We start from the raw sequence: 6,000 nt of genomic DNA, 5'->3' as shown, positions 1-6,000 counted from the left end.
AAGAAATATATTTGTGTGGATAAGCCCTTAAGGGGTTGTCAAACCCTTTACAATGGATGACCTCAGGAGAGGCCATTATTCTTTGATTGGCGGCCTCAGACACCCCGCCGATTAGTTATTCTGCAGAAGTGATTGGGAGCAGCGCTGTGGTAATCAGCAATATTCACTGCACAAGAGACCGAGCTGTGTAGGATCAGCACCAGACCTACTGATCGGCAGGGGTGCAGGGTGTCTGAGGACAGGTCATCACTTGTAAGGGCTCTTTCACACGAGCGGATGGTGTGTGGAATCCACTGCATGAAAGACAGCCAAGCCCCGCTCTGGACAGCACGGAGCATTAACATGACTGATAACGCTCTTTGCCTCTCTGTGATCTTTTTACTACAAAATCACGGTGACAACTTTATCTCACTGTGATTTTGTAGTAAAAAGGTCACAGAGAGGCACGGAGCATTATATATAATGTTAATGCTCCGTGTCTCTGCTGTCCGGAGCGGGGCTTGGCTCTCTTTCATTCAGCAGATTCCACGCACGGCATCTGCTCGTGTGAAAGAGGCTAAAGGGTTGAACAACCTCTAAGGGCCTGTTCACACGTTTCAAAACACAGAATTTTTTTTTTTCTTTTAATCTTTTGACAGTAATATGAGTGATCATAGTACTGTTACTGTAAAGGCACAGTCACACATGGTTTAAAAAAAAAAAAAAAAACTTTGCAGCGGACAGCTTAAAACATATCCAGATCTTGCATTGGGGAAAATCGGCAACAAACATCCTGACGAAATCTGCATAGTACGTTCTAAAATTCATTTTTGTTTGCTTTAAAAAATGTCGTCGTCCCCACCCCCAAAGTGAGGAGAAAAACAGCAGTGCCTCTTATAAAGCAAATACTAATGGGCGCATCCGTTATAGAGGCGCTGGGGGCAGTGACTGTAGCACTGCTAGTGCTGGCTGTACTCACCGCTCCATGGTCTTCTTCCAAGACCCGCTCTCCACTGTGTCCTGTGTATAGAGTCAGCACATAGCGCATGTAGGCGTGTACTAGGACCTGACGCTGTGCGTCTTCAGGTCACCGTGAAGCCTGGAAGACTACCAGAGACCATTGAGTGCAACCTCTGGAGCAGGAGAGGTACGTTCATTTATTTTATGTCTGATCTGAGGTTTGGTAGTGTTCGGGGGTCTGATTGTGGGGAGTCTTAATACAGAATATTCACTTGAGGTCCAATACACTTATTTTTATTTTTTTTCACACATAGGAAGTAGTTTGTGATTGCACCATCATGCTCCAACTTATCCAGGTCCAATTGAATAAGAGACTGATGACAAGGAATAAACTCATGTCAAACTGCTTTATTACATCTTAAATAACAGTACATTTTAATATAGTATCTATCTTGCATCCAGCGTTCTTGTAGTACACTGACTTTAAAATTAAATACAAAAGGTGAAAGGGAGTAGGGGGTGCAAGAGAGCTCTACATAGTAATTTATGCAAGAAGTGGGCGGGGCATCTTTCTTTGCCAGTTCCCGGCCTAACGCACAATTACAGCACTTTTTTTTTTTTTTTTTTAATTTTTACAGAAAGGAGAAAAAAAATAAAAAGCCTCTACAGCTAAAGGTTGAGTATCGATCATATACAATTAGGAAGAAGCTAATGAAATAATAAAAAAAAATAATGTGCTACTTTCTTACTGCACAGACCGTGGAACAGAGGTGCAGCTCCTGTGTATTGGTGTCCAGATCTCTACAGTAACAAATAGACTTGAACAGAACGGGAGGGAATTTGAGGGGGAAGCTGTTCTAGGAAGAACAAAAACAAAAATCAGATGCAAGATCCTCTTTCTACAAGAACAGGCTGAGAAGCATCAACTTAAACCAAGGTGAAGTTTAATTTCACATTTCCCAACCATTCCTGAAAAAACTTTTTTGTTGATTTTTATGCAATCGTTTGAACAGGATGTTTTTTTTTTTTAATTTGTAAAAAATAAAAAATAAAAGTGAATCAAGCTACTCCTCAAAGTGCTAATTTTTTGCACTTAACTTTTTCCCCCAAAAAATGTATACATAGAGTAGCTGTGATTGTAAAAAAAAAAAAAAAAAAAAAAAAAAAAGCACAACCGCAATAGTTAATTCATTTAAACAGGTTATTTCGTGTAAAATGAAAAAGAAGAAAAAAAGAAAAGGGGGGAGGGGGAAAAAAAAACCCCATCTAAGGACTCTCTATTTGCACATTATGAAGCAACTCTACAGCATGCAATCTTAAGAGGAAAACCCATCCCTATGGCAAACACACCCCCACCCCCCGCCAACAGAAGAATAAAAGCTTTCTTAAGTTTTAACTTAGAAAGTTCAAGATCATTATTTTCAAAAACATTAAATTTGTACATCATTTCATACACATCTGACTTGATATCGAAAGAGTACAGACATGTACTTCTGTCCACGGCTGCTGCTCCTAATCTATCAATACGGGGCCAGGGTAGTGTTCATGAAATATACCCTTGCACATCTCATTATCTCTTCCCAGTGTTAATAAAACAAGTGTTCGGAGGGAACATGGGTCTGAATGGTTTAGGTTTTCCATGAATAAAGGATTTGACATGTGTTAAACTGTGAAGGACAAAATTAAAAAGAAAAAAAAAAAAAAAAAAAAAAAAAAAAAAAATGGCAACAGCATAACCGCACCAACAAGACTACTAGATGCCCATCTAGGAGTGCATGTCTTTGCTCAAAAAGGAGCACACTAAACAAACCACATGACTGGTGCTTGATGTGGGTGCTTACAATAGACTAGAGATTGCTGCCAGCTTGGCTCTAAAAAGGGAAAGAAATCTTGTCCCCACCCAAAAAATATACATATATATATATAACAAGGACTAGGGGTTAACCTCAATAGCATAGCATTGCTCTGCAATCTTGCATGCTCTCGATCCCTGAAGGAGCTCTAAAAGTGTGTTGGGTGCAAGAGGAGAAGGTGGAGTGGTGTAGATGCATTCATAGAACAGAACACAGTTCATTGGCATAGGTGGTATAAAGAACTGTACATGGTTAACCAAGTCCTTCCAACACTCCAGTCGCATCTGTTGCAGAGTCCCAACATGGACGGTCATTATCCTTAGATGACGCAAGGCACTCCAGGCATTGGGTTACTACACTTCCCAAGCAGTTGCAGTGCTCAAAAGTAACTCAATTACTGGAGCAACCTACCCGGGGGAAGGGCTGACTGATTTTACGCATGACCATTACATGGAGGGCACGTGGAGGTCTAATATGCTCTTTTAATGTTCATAGGGTTCTGTACCTGTGCAACAGATTTTCACAACTGACAATACGGGGACACTTTACAGCTTAAAGAGGCCCTGACTTACAGGTCTATCACATCCCACCTTCACTTAATGGACCAGAAAGAGGGGGGCACAAAAAAGAAACCAAACCCGTTAACTGTTATTTTACAATCCTGTACTGCAGTTCTCACGTTAGCATCCGGCTTAAAGAGGATAAGGAAAGAAAACCAGACTCGCTGCTCTAGAACCTTCAGATTAACAATCATGAAATGGACTTTATGCTTGATATAGCTATTTCTTGGTTATCTTGTACGGCGCATAGTGTTTTGTATCATTATTCAAGACAAAAGGGTGAACGAAAGGGATGACAGAAAAAAAATAAAAAATAACAGAAGAAATGGTCCCAAAAGGAATGCACAATTCTCGGTTTCAGAACCAGAAAACAATTCTTCCTATAGCAAATAATTGTGCTCTTGTTTTCAGCAAAAAATGAGAGGAGAGGTTCTGCCCTTTGATGTATGGGAGTAGGGAGAGTGGGTGTCCAAGTTAGTATGGTTGGATCGGATATGCTATGATTTAAAATTTTCGAAGGTTGGAATGCTCTTCCAGTCATGGAGAAGTCCGCTGGGTATCTAGAGAGGGAAGACGAACAATAATTACAAATCACAATAAGAAAAAAAACTGATCTTTAAAGGTTTGTGGATTCTCACGTTATATAGCCACTTAGGGGGAAACCTAAAATTGATCTGTTAGGCTACTTTCACACTAGCATTCAGGGTTCCGCTTGTGAGTTCCGTTTGAAGGCTCTCACAAGCGGCCCCGAACGGATCCGTACGGCCCCAATGCATTCTGAGTGGATAAGGATCCGCTCAGAATGCCTCAGTCTGGCACCGTTTGACCTCCGTTCCGCTCAGCAGGCGGACACCACCGAACGCAGCTTGCAGCGTTCGGGTGTCCGCCTGGCCGTGCGGAGCCAAACGGATCCGTCCAGACTTACAATGTAAGTCAATGGGGACGGATCCGTTTGAAGTTGACACAATATGGTGCAATTTCAAACGGATCCGTCCCCCATTGACTTTCAATGCAAAGTCTGGACGGATCCGTCTGACTAACTTTCAGACTTAGAATTTTTTCTGAAAGATAATGCAGACGGATCCGTTCTGAACAGATCCCATCGTTTGCATTATAGGAGCGGATCCGTCTGTGCAGACACCAAACGGATCCGCTCCGAACGCAAGTGTGAAAGTAGCCTTACATGGCGATATTTGTCAGTGGCCATGATCCTACAGGGAGATGCGCACCTTGTGTTCCCTTGGGGAAGTCATTAGATCCAGGTCTACAGAACTAATATGCTGAAATATCTGTTTCAGTCCTGAATTTTAGGACTATGAATTTGGTGTTTTGACAACCATCAAACCTACAGCCCAGAGTAATCGTATATCCCAGCTAGTCACAGAACACCCTGCACCGCCCTGGAGGTCTGCATCCATATACCGCTGGCCACGGTCACTTAGTCTTCTTTCTGAGCTCAGATTTTCAGTCTACAACTAGTTAAGGTAAAACTTTGGTAAATTTGTTTGCATATTTAATGCTAACTCCAAACACTATTCTAGCAGTGCCATTTTATTTTTCCCCAGCTCAGTTGCATTTATACATTCTGAACCCTTGTACACTGCTCAAAAATATAAAGGGAACACTTAAACACAATGTAACTCCAAGTCAATCACACTTCTGTGAAATCAAACTGTCCACTTAGGAAGCAACACTGAGTGACAATCAATTTCACATGCTGTTGTGAAAATGGGATAGACACCAGGTGGAAATTATAGGCAATTAGCAAGACACCCCCCAATAAAGGAGTGGTTCTGCAGGTGGTGACCACAGACCACTTCTCAGTTCCTATGCTTCCTGGCTGATGTTTTGGTCACTTTTGAATGCTGGCGGTGCTTTCACTCTAGTGGTAGCATGAGACGGAGTCTACAACCCACACAAGTGGCTCAGGTAGTGCAGCTTATCCAGGATGGCACATCAATACGAGCTGTGGCAAGAAGGTTTGCTGTGTCTGTCAGCGTAGTGTCCAGAGCATGGAGGTGCTACCAGGAGACAGGCCAGTACATCAGGAGACGTGGAGGAGGCCGTAGGAGGGCAACAACCCAGCAGCAGGACCGCTACCTCCGCCTTTGTGCAAGGAGGAACAGGAGGAGCACTGACAGAGCCCTGCAAAATGACCTCCAGCAGGCCACAAATGTGCATGTGTCTGCTCAAACGGTCAGAAACAGACTCCATGAGGATGATATGAGGGCCCGACGTCCACAGGTGGGGGTTGCTCTTACAGCCCAACACCGTGCAGGACGTTTGGCATTTGCCAGAGAACACCAAGATTGGCAAATTCGCAACTGGCACCCTGTGCTCCTCACAGATGAAAGCAGGTTCACACTAAGCACATGTGACAGACGTGACAGAGTATCGAGACGCCGTGGAGAACGTTCTGCTGCCTGCAACATCCTCCAGCATGACCGGTTTGGCATTGGGTCAGTAATGGTGTGGCGTGGCATTTCTTTGGAGGGCCGCACAGCCCTCCATGTGCTCGCCAGAGGTAGCCTGACTGCCATTAGGCACCGAGATGAGATCCTCAGACCCCTTGTGAGACAATATGCTTGTGCGGTTGGCCCTGGGTTCCTCCTAATGCAAGACAATGCTAGACCTCATGTGGCTGGAGT

The 6,000-nt window shown here is 43.5% G+C and overlaps 1 protein-coding gene across 1 annotated transcript in view; it reads right to left on the bottom strand.

Moving 5' to 3' along the window:
* Window positions 1–1,332: 1,332 nt before the first annotated feature.
* The window catches only part of GNB1 (G protein subunit beta 1), a 69,045-nt gene continuing 64,377 nt past the window's right edge, over window positions 1,333–6,000 (bottom strand). Inside the window, exon 11 of the mRNA XM_040427587.1 lies at window positions 1,333–3,912. The gene's annotated coding sequence lies outside the window, so the exon portion shown is untranslated. The remainder of the gene's footprint in view (window positions 3,913–6,000) is intronic.

This window comes from Bufo bufo, chromosome 1, assembly GCF_905171765.1.
Source record: "Bufo bufo chromosome 1, aBufBuf1.1, whole genome shotgun sequence".
NCBI classification, from domain to species: Eukaryota; Metazoa; Chordata; class Amphibia; order Anura; family Bufonidae; genus Bufo; species Bufo bufo.
This window is presented reverse-complemented; position numbering and strand designations above follow the sequence as displayed.